Raw genomic sequence first — 13035 nt, 5'->3', positions numbered from 1 at the left:
TCAAGCCTCAGCAGGGCTTGGCTACCCACCTGGCCCCAGCCTTTACTCTGTGTGTTGTTTGTCTTTTCCTTATCCCCCATTGCTCCCACTTGTCTGGCTCTTAAATTAATAGCCACGGCCTGGAGTAGAGATGAGGCCTTGACAGTTTGGCTCCTGGACAAGAAACTGAGGAGTTCCAAACAAGGACTGAGCAGGGTCTGGTTCCAGGGGAACTTCTTCCTTGGTCAGATAGGGGATGCTCCCAGAGACGTGTCAGTTCAAAGGTGAGGAGTGAATTTTTAACCAGGTGTAAAACGTGGGAAATGCTGGATCCAAAGAAAAGGATCTCTATTGCTTTCTTAGCTTCTGCTAGATCTCTATCTCTCCTAGACTTGTGTCTAAAATGTAAATTGCAGAGAACTGGATTGAAACCAAAAAAAGAAAAAAAAAAGTTCCTTTTAAATTCAAGCCACTTCTGGCTGGCCATCTTGTCTTTCTCTGCCACTCTGCCACTTTGCTTTCTTAACTAATTTCTCCCTAATCTGAGCCAAAAGTAATTTCTGATTTGATAAATGCTGTTAAATACATTTGTCTGATATCTTGGTTTTTACAGTTAAAAGTGAATAAATTAGATTTAACATAAAAGGGATCAATTTTCAAAAACATGTTTGTTAAAGGACACACCTGATTAATTTACAAAGTTGGGATGCTAAACATCAACTTCTAAGAAAATATGTTTAAATATTAAATGTGTTTTCATAAATTGGTGAGTGAAAAACGTTTGAGATTGCTTTGTATCTGTGTCTTCACTAAAATGAGGTTACTAGGAGCTAAGATTTTATCAGGGGCAATATATATACAAAGTCTAAGAGGTTTCAATTAAAGTACCATAAAAAAAAACAAAGTATTTCATCTTAATTTGAAATTCAAAAATTTAACAAAGATTGTTTTTAAAATGTAAATTTAGAAGGAGGGAAAGACCTATAAGACAGTTTGTGATGGGATTAGATATAAGGCTTGTGATGGGAATTAGATGAGGTTTGTGGAATAAGGTTTGAATAATTGATAAAAAGGTCTGAGTAACTAAATTAGTTACATAAACCAAAGTTTAATGCTCTATGTGTTAAAGTAATAAGATTATCTTAAAACATTAATCTGCTCTTACCTATCAAGATAATTTCTTAGCTCTTACATTGCTTGGTAAAAGAAAAAATGGCTGGCATCTGTCATCATCATATTCATTTATTTTGTATAAATGTCATTCCAGTATTCATGTTTCTCTCATAGAAGCAGCCACCTCCCAGGTGACCTTACACAACACAGACATCTGAGAAGGGACACCAGTCAACTGACGTTAGTGTCCCCGAGAGGGTACTATGAGACTAGTCTTCTACATGTTGGAAAAACTGAGAACTAGAACCAAGGGCTACTACTAGAAGAAACTCCATTTACAGGGTGAAAAAGGGTTGCTAGCAACACTGGGTGGTACTACAAGCAAACAGGAAAAAGCAATTTCCTTCTTCCTCTTCCAACCTTAAAGAGTCCCTTTAGTGACCTCCATTGGCAAGGTCCAACAGGCAGCTAGCTGGCCAAGGAGAAACAGTTGGCAGAACCCAGTCCAGCCTCAGCAGAGAACTGATGGGAAGGTTTGTAGCTGGGAGACATCAGCTTAATAATGGGCACAGGGGCCCTTTGCCTTTTTCTCTGAAGTGTGGTGCATATACCCAATGTGTGCAAAGGCAGTCCACCAGGAAATGGGAAGAGATCTCTATATATTCTTTAACCTAGGAGAATAAGAAAGAAAAGAAACTTTATTCATGTTTTTAAATGTAGCTTGATAGTGAAAGCTCTTTGGGAACACTAAGGGGAAGAGAAAATGAAATCACAAGAAGGAAACTGGTCTCAGTAAAACGTGATATTTACATTTATAGAGGCAATGACACGGAAATAACAGTAACAGAGAATTTTTTTTTGTACAAGAGGACCCTGAAAAAAAAATCAGTCTTTGAATTGTTTTGAATTTGCAAATCATGTGTTTTGCCGAGGTTCAATTTGCTCTTCCTCTCATCTGGTGTAGTTCCTGCAGTAGTAGTAGCTAGGTAAAAGTTGAAGGATAACAGAGAGAAAGATGATTGGCTCCTGAGGATGGAAGAAAGTCTTTCTGAAGAATGATGCCTTTGAGTTAATATTGCACAGGGACTGAGTCCTAGAGATGACCATCAATAGATGAGCATGAAAGGCTGGTAGATTCTGGATCCTAAAAGGTCTCACATGGCTTGCCAGAAAGAAAAGAAGTTCAGACACACACTGCATATAAACCTTCCTCCTTGAACTCTGTCAGTTGCTAGTATCATACTCCACCACCTATACCTTGTATCTGGATATCAAACTAAAACTTAATTTTATATTTAAACACAATCATTGGAACAAGCATTAATAGTGAATTAATGGTCATCAAGAGCAACTAAGAGATCCCTTTAGATTCTACCTTTTAGAGTTTACATTTAATCTAGTTGGATAAAGCTTTATTGAGCAAAAACTTCATATACTTTATTGGAAACTTAACGGTGAAGAAGAGAAGTATTTCAGGCAAATGGAAAGTTCCAGTAAAGACACAGAAAGAAGAGTGAAGAAGACATGTAAAATGTAAACATAAAATGGGCATCTGGCAGGGAAGCAGGCATGGGTCTGCAGGGCCTTAACCACCAAATTGAGATACCAAGTACTTCGTGCCCCTCAGCACTGAAGAATCACTGAAGGTTGTAAGTATGGAAGCAACAGGAGGATACTTTTTGTTTGTGTACAATCCTGATCAGTGTGGACTGGAGAAATAAGAGAACTCATTCAGAAAAAAAATGTGAGATTATATTAAGATATCATAGAAGGCTAAATGGAATCTTAGAGCCTTTCCCATAATATTATGATCTTATATAAATTCACCTGAGCCAACAGTAATGGCATAAGCAAAGTGTTTATTTTTTAAGTTTTAAGCTAGATAGTAGTTTAGGGAAGGACTTTCCTCAACAGAAACCACAATCACACAAGGTTAAGAAAAAAGGATTTGTATTGGTCTGGGTAGTTCTGTCTAAGATCCCCTGTGGACACCATCAGCCCCATCCCCCAGCTCTAGGTCAGCACATTGAGTTGCTCTCTCTAGGTCAGCACCATAGCAGCTCCCAGCCACTCACAAGCCCACAGGGGTTCTTCCACAAATCCAGCAGAATATGGGGCTTCTCTAGAAGCCCAGGAAACACCACCAAGACTCACTGGCTGCCTGAAGGACTGACATATCCATTAAGCACAGTATGGTCAAGTGCCGTGGCCCACAGTACTTTCAGTCTCCATGAAAACATTTTAGTGTCTTTTAAAATCAAATGAAAAAAAATTTTATTTCCAAGAAGATGTATGATAAATAATATATGTCTTTATATCAATGAAGTTATAAAATGTTATTATTTTACACACACATATATATATATGTGTGTATATACATATATATATATATATATATATATATATATATATATATAGAGAGAGAGAGAGAGAGAGAGAGAGAGAGAGAGAGGTTCACAAAGGCAAAACTATTCAGGGTCTGTGGAAGTCCTAATGTGGTCCAGGTGAACTGAGTTGTGTGCTTATCTATGAACCAATCACTGAGGCTAGAGTGGTGAAATATGATGATTAGGGAAAATCAAAAACAGCTCAATCTACAGCTAAAGATCAGTCATACTCCAACCATTCAGCCAGAAATAAGGGTAGTAGTTTAAAGGTTTTGTTTCCAGAAATGGAAGGATGTAGCTGGACAGCAAATAACAGGTGTAGTGAGGAAATTTATTTTTCTGATGATACAAGAATTTGTATAGATCTTTGGTGCTGATTCTAAAATCTTTTTAAAATTATGTGGGAAACTTCCCATTATACTCATTAATATATTTTATTTCCCTTTATGGTGTAGTTTGCATCTTGAAAGACTCCCAAAGGCCCATGTGTTGAAGACTTGATCCCCAACCATGGCACTATAACTGAGTTAATGGAATCTTCAGGAGGTGAGGGCCTAGTGGAAGGAAGTTAGGCCATTGGAGGCGTGCCTGTGAAGAGGATATTGGGACCTGACCAGTATCTTCACTTTCTGTCTTTATTTTCTGGTGGCTATGAAGTGGACAACTTCTTCTGCCATGAGCTCCTGCCATGATGTACTGCTCACTGCAGACCTCAAGCAACAAGGCCAATTACCATAGACTGAAACCATGAGCCAAAATAAACCTTTCCTTTATTAGTTGATTACATCATTTCTTGTAGTAATAGAAAGTAAATAGGATTTGTTATAGTAATAGAAAGCTGACTAACACACTTGGCAAATCCAAATTTTTAGTGTCAATCTTTGAGGGGGAAAAAGATCTGAAACATAGTTTCAATGATTATTTGATTCCAAGGCTGTTGGAAAGAAGTTAATCATAAAACTAATCTTAATTAAAGAAGATGAGGACCTGGCTATTTTTTCATCTGTTCAGCACTACCCTTTCTGTCCTAATGGGGCTTTCCACTGAATTCTCTACCTTTCCCAACACAAAGGTGTACATGTGATCTGTGCAAAGTGAATCCGAATTGCAACTTTTCCATTAATGATTATTATTCATTTAGTGAAAAGAAATTGCTCCACATTATGATGAAATATCTCACCAGAAATCGAAAATAGGATTCAAAGACTGGCTATAGGTATTGGGTGGATGAATCAAACTCTGACCCCGGATGTTGAATTATTATTTTATAAGCATGAAAGAGCCAGGTATGGTGGTGCATGCCTATAATCCTATCAGTGGCTTGGGAGGCTGAGGTAGGAGGATCACAAATTCAAAGCTAGCCTCAGCAACTTAGCAAGGCCCTAAGCAACTTAGAGAGACCCTGTCTCAAAATAAAATATATAAAGTGCTGGGGATGTAACTCAGTGGTTAAGTGCCCTTGGGTTCAGTGACCAGTACCAATTTTTATAAATTTATAAGCATGAGAGAAAAATGCATTAGTCTATTAGTGAGAAGGAGAGAAAGGATGGAAAGATAAAGAAGACAGCTTGGTTTTTACTCTCCTTGCTAGGATCCAGGACTAGATTTTGGGATTGCAGGGAGCAGAAAAGGTAGCTCTTCTCATTAACAGCTTTGTGAGTACTGCTTTGAATCCCTGGTGCCAAATTATAACATTGAGTTGAAATTCAGATAGCTAAAATATGCACTCTACCATTTGTCACACCAAGATCTTTCACCTACAGTAGCATCAGGACTAGGACTCTTTATCAAGGGTAGCAATATTCCCACATCATTTCATTTAGGCAGGGATACAGGCAGCAGCAACAAAGTCAGGAGAACCTTGTTCTTACATACATGTGAGCCATACAGGAAATTCTACAGAAAAACTGAAGGGGATTTGGTGAGAAGGAGCTGATAACAATTACTCAGAAAGGTAAAGTATTGAGTCTGTTAAGCCTGGGTAATTAATGTTAATATGTTCTCAGACTGGTGGAAACAAGGGAGGAGACATGATGGGTCGGAATATGCTTTCGTTCTAGATCTACTTCTGGAGTGCCTTCTATATCCCTGGCACTATTCCAGGAATCAGTGGGGAAGGAGATGGAAAAAGTCCCTTTCCTTGGTAATTGCATACCTAAGGAGCCCCTAGGAGGTAGGATGGCTTAGAACTGAGTTTTCTCCATGTTCCTGAGCTCTGCAGGTGTTACACTCTGTATCATCTAAGGATTCTAAATCTCTATGGAACCAGTCCTAGAGTAGTCAGTGTTCTCTAGAGGAACAGAATCAACAGGAAATATGATTATAAAAGGGGATTTATTAGATTGGCTTACATGACCAGCAGCTGGAAGGTCCACAATGGCTGTCGGCAGACTGGAGAGCTGGGAGGAAGCAGAGCTGCACAGCCCAAGAGGCTGAAGCCTCAGAACAAGAGGGATCAAAAATGCTAACCCAGACCAAAGGCTTCTGGATATTTCTTGGAGGATCACTGGCAAAGTCCACTGTGGAAGAGTGAAGGACTGAGGGTCTGCTATCCTCAGGCAATTGTTGCAGCAATGAAGAACCTGAAGAATCGGGCTTGCATGTGCTGCTGCTTACTTGTTCTTCCAATTTTTATTCCATCCAAGTCACCATCCTATTGGATGGTGCTGCCCATGCTTAGGAATTGTCTCCCCTTCCATTCGCTATCCCACATGCCAATCATTCCTAAACACACCCTCATTGACACACCCAGAAGCTCCTTAATCTTCAGCATCTCTTAATCCAATCAAGTTGAGAATTCAAATTAATGGTTAAATGAGGCTGGGGTTGTGGCTCAGTGGTAATGTGCTTGCCTAGCATGTGTGAGGCACTGGGTTCAATTCTCAGCACCACATACAAATAAATAAAATAAAGGTCCATCAACAACCAAAAAACATTAAAAAAAAATTTACAAACCCATAAGTGAGATTCAGAATCTAGATAATCTTGCTAGTTTAGTTAGAATATGATGCCTGTCCCAAACTAGACTCAAAGCCTAAAGTATTGCTCCCTGCTCAAGTCATACATTAGCTCTATCAATTCATCTCTGTATTATATTTAGAAGCCACCTGTGGTCTTAAAATGAAAGATATGATTGGTTAGAAAGATGAAGACTGAATTTCTAACATCAAACCATTTTTTAACTTTTTCTCAATATATTCAGATATACCTTTAAAAAAATAAGACCATGATAATAGTAGGTGCAATAATTATTAAGTGGAATCCTGATCTTTCATGTGCATAAGTGCTCTTACGATTTTTATTTTCTTATGTTGCTTCACATTAAGTGGAAATATAATCCAAGGCAAACTTCCAAGTTCACCAGGACTGCCTTACAGCTCGTTCTCAATAGAGCTATTTTTTTTTTAGTGATCCCAAGCAGATAATTAAAAACCATAAATAGCAAAGCACCCATTGGAATGAAATGAACTCATACAATGAATATTCTTTTAAGAAAATGTGAAGTAACTAAGAGTTTCTTTATAAAGACATTTTAGGGAATCAACTAGGGGGAAAAAGTCAAATCTCTATTTATTCTCAAACTCTATTTTTGAGAGATAATGGAAAATGAGGTGAACAATGGTGATGGCTTCACAACAGGGTGCGGTACCTAATGCCACTACATGTTAAAAAATAGCCAACACAGTAAACTTAACATTATGTATATTCTACCACAATAAAAATATTTGAAAAAAAAACCTTCCCTGAAGTAAAATAAAATTTAAAATATTCTCCAAACTGAGATTGAACTTTCAACACATTTGGTTTCTGTCTTGAATGACTATCTCAGTAGTGGTTCTTACATTCCTGCCAAAACTTTCTGAAAATATTTGGCTTGGTTTTGAAGGATGACATTTATGGGATACAGAAAATATAGCTCACATCCTTACTGATTTATTAAAATAAATAAATGAATAAATAAACAAATGGTCCAAATTGAACTCAGTTTTGAATTCAAAGTCATATTGCTAGTTCTAAGAAAATGCCTATTTCCATTCTAGCATATGTGTTCAATACTTACACTTTTGATTTTGCCAATTATTCCCCCCAGAGATGCCATATGAATGGTTTTAATTTAGACATGTTGGACTGCTTTATCTGATGTTAAGAAAGAACTTATGAAACATGTTTGTATAGAAAACTGGTTAATGGTACAGTGTCCATCTTCAGGCCAACATACATACATAAATGATGTTCATTTCTGGTCTGTTGGGATCATTGCTTAACAGAGTTGATGATCCCATGATCCTACAAGATTATTTTCAAGGATCTCATCTGAAGTTCTTAAGCCAAGTGACTGTATGTTCTTAAAGTAAAACTGACCTAGGTTTGTATCTATCATAGTCTCAGGATATTGTTTTTTCAAGCTTTATATTTTTAATGGTAAGAGATAAGCTATTCTATAGTAAAACTGAGTATGATTACTATTTTTTTTATTTTGTTGTATTTTTACTTGAACAAATTTGTTATGAATAATTTACTATAATTCCAGCTGATTACAGGTGTTTTATAATTAATTTAAATGTGTGTTTAATTCTGACCTGCATGTAATATAACTATTATCCAACTAAATTCCAAAGGTTTGTTGCAAAGTAATATTTCAGTTTGTGGTAAGTAATGCTTACCTTCAGGGTTTTGTTTGTGTTACTGTTTTTCTTTTCTTTTTTTCCCCCCAAAGAAAAATCTTATCTACTGTCCAGAATCTCTCATGGCATGAATATAAAGAGCAGAAGAGTGGAATGCCACTATTGATAACTATTCTATTATCATTTGGACTTTTATTATGTGATCTCTGATGAAATAGATCAATTCTCCAGTACATCATCTTTTACTTCTTCTTTTGGGCTACAGTGCCCCGTTTTATGGTTTAAGTTACTATCCTTTATTTCTACTTATCTGTACCCATAGCTGACAAATGGTACCTGGCATTGTTCTAAGTGTTTCAAATGAATTAAAATATTTACTTTTCACAACAACACTATGGGGAATGTGTGAGTGTATTATTTTTACTATTACTATCATTACTATTCCTGATTGGAAAGTAAGGAAACTGAGACTCAGAATATTCCCACGCTTGTATAGCTAATAATTGAAAGAGTTTTGGCTTGAACCCAGGCAGTCTACCTTTAAATGTGTTGTTTTTCGTTCGTGCACTATAATTCAGGCTCATCCTGATAAATTTCCTACCTAGATCCAGCTTCCTCTCTTGACATTTTTCTGTTAGCCGCCTGTGCTCGTATATTACAATGAACTTGCTGGTTTGGGTTTCTTTTGTTTGGGGACCATTATAAGATTTATTTTAACTACTGAAAACTATTTGGTAGGGGGCAAAAAAAATGCTCCTGCTTCAGTTGCTTTGCTCTGAGTCATTGGGTCTTGGTGTCTTGGTCAATTAAGACTAGCAGGCAATAGAGATTTCTAAAGCAACTTTTTGAAATGGAAATCAATGTTTGTAGAAATGCAACAGAATACCAAATATCACAAATATACTTTTAAAATATTGTCTATGAAATTACTAAGATTCCACATAAAGATGACCTAAGCAAACATTGCAATAGATAAAAAGAAAGAAAGCAAAGCGGAGGCCCAGGATCATTCATAATTTTCCTGGGGTGTGATTGGGTGTTAATTGCAATGCTGAGAGTGGAGGCCACCTCCACTGACTCCACATTAAATGCACTTTTCACTCTGCCCTCGGGAACTAATAGTGTAATAGTGAGTACAAAGAGGTGAAAAAAATAGTTATAAAACTGGGAATATGGTTATTTTGTATTCCTATAAAAAACACTTGAGTCTGGTACTTTATAAAGAAAAAAAGATCTATTTAGCTCACAGTTCTGGAGATTCAAGAGCATGATATTGGGATCTGTTTGGCTCTGGTAAGGGCTGGATGGCACAATTGTGGGAACACATTTGGGAGGGGGATTCTGGGAAGATACCAGGCTCCCTTTTAGCAACCCATTCTTGGGGAATTAATCCCTTTCCAGGGTGCTACCTTCACAGCCTAATTACCTCCAAGGTCTCACCTCTTAAAGGCTCCACCCCCTCAACACTGCCATTCTGCGGATTATACTGCCAGCACATGAATGTTGGAGGGACACACTCAAACCATATCCAAACCATAGTAGTAGAGGGCAGTGCAGAATGGTAAATGGAATCCAGATAGGAAGACTAGAAAATGTTGCTCATCCAAGCATGGTGGTGAAGGCCTCTAATCCCAGCAATTTAGGAGGCTGAGACAGAAAGATTGTAAGTTCAAGAACAGCCTCAGAAACTTAGCAAGACCCTGCTTCAAAATCATAAATACAACGGACTGGGAGTGTTGCTCAGTGGTAAAGCACCCCTGGGTTCAATCACAAGAAAGAAAGAAAGGAAGGAAGGAAGGAAGGAAGGAAGGAAGGAAGGAAGGAAGGAAGGAAGGAAGGAAGGAAGGAAGGAAGGAAGGAATCTTTCCCAAAGAAGATGATACCAAAGTTTATAGCTCACTAGGTAAAGGAGAGAAGGATGCTTCTTGCAATGAAAATGGCATATTTTAAAGTCTTCAATCCGTGAGAATAGATGAGCTGTTGTGATAGACAACCTTATCCAGGATATTTGAGTAAATTGGAGAGTGGCTAAGAATGACAAAGATAAGAGGAAACAAAAGAGACCTACTAACAATTAGAATTTCAGCCAAAATTTTAAGGACAATACTGGTGGATTATAACAGTATTGTGATTACACTTGCATTTTCGAAAGAATATTCTAGGAGAATGTATAGGACTTGGGGTAGGGAGACAGGTCTATAAATTAAAGGCAGAGTACAAAGAAACAAGAGAAAACACAATGGAGGGAAGAGTTAATTCTAGAAAGAGTAAGGAAAAAATGACATGGAAACACACACCATAGGTGTCTGTTGCATGACCCCAATCAAAAAATGCAGAACAAAGAGCCTGGTGAGAGGGCACTGCCAATCATCCAAGGGGGGATGTCTAGACAGCAATGATTCTGTGTGTCTGGTGCTCAGGAGAACATATGGAAGAGAGATAGAAATGTGGTAATTACCAGAAATGTGGTAATTAACAATATACACCTAGTGATCCCTTGCAATGTTCCTATTGGAATAGGCTCTGGAATCAACTCAATTCCATCCTTGTCTGTTCACAGTAAACAGAGAAGGTCAGGGACAATGAAAGGGTAGGTAAGGAAAGAAAATAAAATGTATAATTTTGACCACATGTTACCAAGAGCAGGATGGGGTAGTCACTGGTCTTTGGGAAAGGAAATATTATATAGTGCTCTGAAGTTATATTCTCAACCCTTAAAAAAAACAGTTTGTGTGAATGGTAAATTGCTAACTTACTCAGGAGTTTCCTTCAGGAATAATGTGCTCATTATGGAGTTTACCTAAGCCATTGTCTCATGAATAATAATAGTAGCTAACATTTATTGATAGTCTTTTATATGTCAGATGATTTTCTAAATATTCCAAATATATTTTCTCATTGACATCCTGACAACCCCATGAAGTTAGTATTATTATAACCTCTTTTCACACATGAGAGAATCAAAGCATAGAATAAATAGCTTGCCCAAGGTCAGTAGCTAGGGAATGACTGACCTGGAATTCAGGCATTCACATCTACTTTAGACCCTCCATCTCTTTATAGAAAAAAAACAAGAACGCATGGCAATAAGAAAGATAGTTTTATGTTGCTCTTCCATCATTGGCTGTGTATTAATGCTGAATTTTGTTATTTTGCTATTATTTAAAATTAGTATGGGATTTCAGGGATGTAACTTTATTTAAGGGACCTAGGATCTACTTTATTTCAAGGATCTAGGATTATTTCAGGGATCTGTTCTAGCCGAGTGAGCATAGCAGGCTCCCTCCTTTTACACATCTGAATAGCCAGAATTTGGTATGGTCCTTATGCTTCTTGGGTGTGAATGGAGCCCTTAGGTTATATTTCTAGTAAGAAAAGACCTATACAAAGATATTTAATTTCTGTAAAGAATTGGTTAGTAAAATATATCTATTAAATAATTATTTTGGCTGATAACTTTCTTTTAATCCATTAAAAAAATCAGGCACTTATTCCTGCATATCAGGCACTTTGCTAGGCTCTAGAGATAAAAACACAAATGAGATATGGTTTTTGCCCATGTGTTAGAAGAAATAAGATTAAAACATTCATTTCAATTTCCCAACAAAGATTATCTACCCTCAGAACACACAAAAGATATAAATCTTAGTGGGTGGAATTGTGAGAAAAAATATCATGTATTTGCATTACCATATTTAACTAACACATTAAATACCATAATCACTTAGTGATTTCCAAAGTAAAGGCCATTATTAGACCCTTGAAAGTTTCCTTTAACTTTTGTAATTGAGTTGCTGGGTCGTTCAGGGTTTAACCTTCTAGTTTCATTCTTCTTAACTTTCCATTTGGATTTCTATAATTGATTGAAAATCATTGACATTTTTTTTGTGTGTGTGTGTGCCAGGTAGCAAAATACCTACTTGATTTTCTTGGTTGTGTTTGCTTTTGTTCATTTTGAAACCTTCCAAAATACATAATGACTAACCAAGAATGTGACCACCTCTTTGGTTACCCTGTTAAACAGGCTTATCAACTAGACTTCTTTTACTGCCCCTTTTATCTTTTTAAAAAATCAATTCTAGACTCATTTTCTTTTAGTATCTTTATTTTCTCTTATCTCTCCAACTCTAACTTTTCCATCAGTTGTAGCTTTTATTCCAGAGAAAAGATAGAGACCTTTAACAACCTACTCAAGAGTTTCAGCACTATTAGTGATCAAAGCAACACAACCTGACATTTCTTGATGACTTCTCTGAGGAAAAGAACATAAAATAATGTGGAAAAGTGTCCAGGATTGTAATATTGAACTTATTGTTTACCTAGCCGTAATGTTATGAGGACAAATGGGATAATCTTGTTCTGATCTTTTATTTCCTCATAACACATGAATACAAATAGTAAATTTGTGAACGAATAGGAAATACACCATAAAGAAACAACCCAAACTCAGGGATGATGGCACATGCTTGTCATCTCAGCTACTCAGGAAGGAAGAGGATTGCAAGTCTAAGGCCAGCAGGAGCAATTTAGTGAGACCCTGTTTCGAAATAAAAAAATAAAAAGGACTCTGATGTAGCTCAGTGGTAGATCACCCTTGGGTTCATTCCCTATTACCCAAAACAAACAAACAAACAAACAAAAGAAAAGAGAAAGAAACAAACAGAAAAATTCTACATTTTCTGCTAGGAGTTTCATGCCCTTATTCTGGACCGCAATACTCTGGCTACAATAATGATCTTCAAATGAAATTAACTTTAGTTAATTAGAATGTACTATGGTCCAGGCAAGCTGGAAAGCATTTTTTAAGCTTATATTTGAACAGTTGATCAATTCTTTGGGGTTATAACAATGAAGTAAAGCTAATTTTTTTAAGCATAAATTGTTTTGGACCATGATTTATAAAGTATGGTTAAGGAAACCAATTCATCGGC

At 36.9% G+C, this 13035-nt stretch overlaps 1 protein-coding gene and 1 long non-coding RNA gene across 6 annotated transcripts in view; one reads left to right on the top strand and one right to left on the bottom strand.

Moving 5' to 3' along the window:
- The window catches only part of Hpgds (hematopoietic prostaglandin D synthase), a 77703-nt gene that overhangs the window by 40792 nt on the left and 23876 nt on the right, over positions 1-13035 (bottom strand). The window lies entirely within an intron of this gene.
- LOC144366897 (uncharacterized) lies at positions 6-4469 on the top strand. Its single transcript, XR_013426069.1, has 2 exons — positions 6-263; positions 3935-4469. It is a non-coding gene; the product is annotated as an uncharacterized LOC144366897 (long non-coding RNA).

The sequence above is a fragment of the Ictidomys tridecemlineatus genome, chromosome 9, assembly GCF_052094955.1.
Source record: "Ictidomys tridecemlineatus isolate mIctTri1 chromosome 9, mIctTri1.hap1, whole genome shotgun sequence".
In the NCBI taxonomy this organism is placed as follows: domain Eukaryota; kingdom Metazoa; phylum Chordata; class Mammalia; order Rodentia; family Sciuridae; genus Ictidomys; species Ictidomys tridecemlineatus.
Note: the sequence above shows the minus strand (reverse complement) of the source record. Positions and strands in the feature narration are given on the sequence as shown.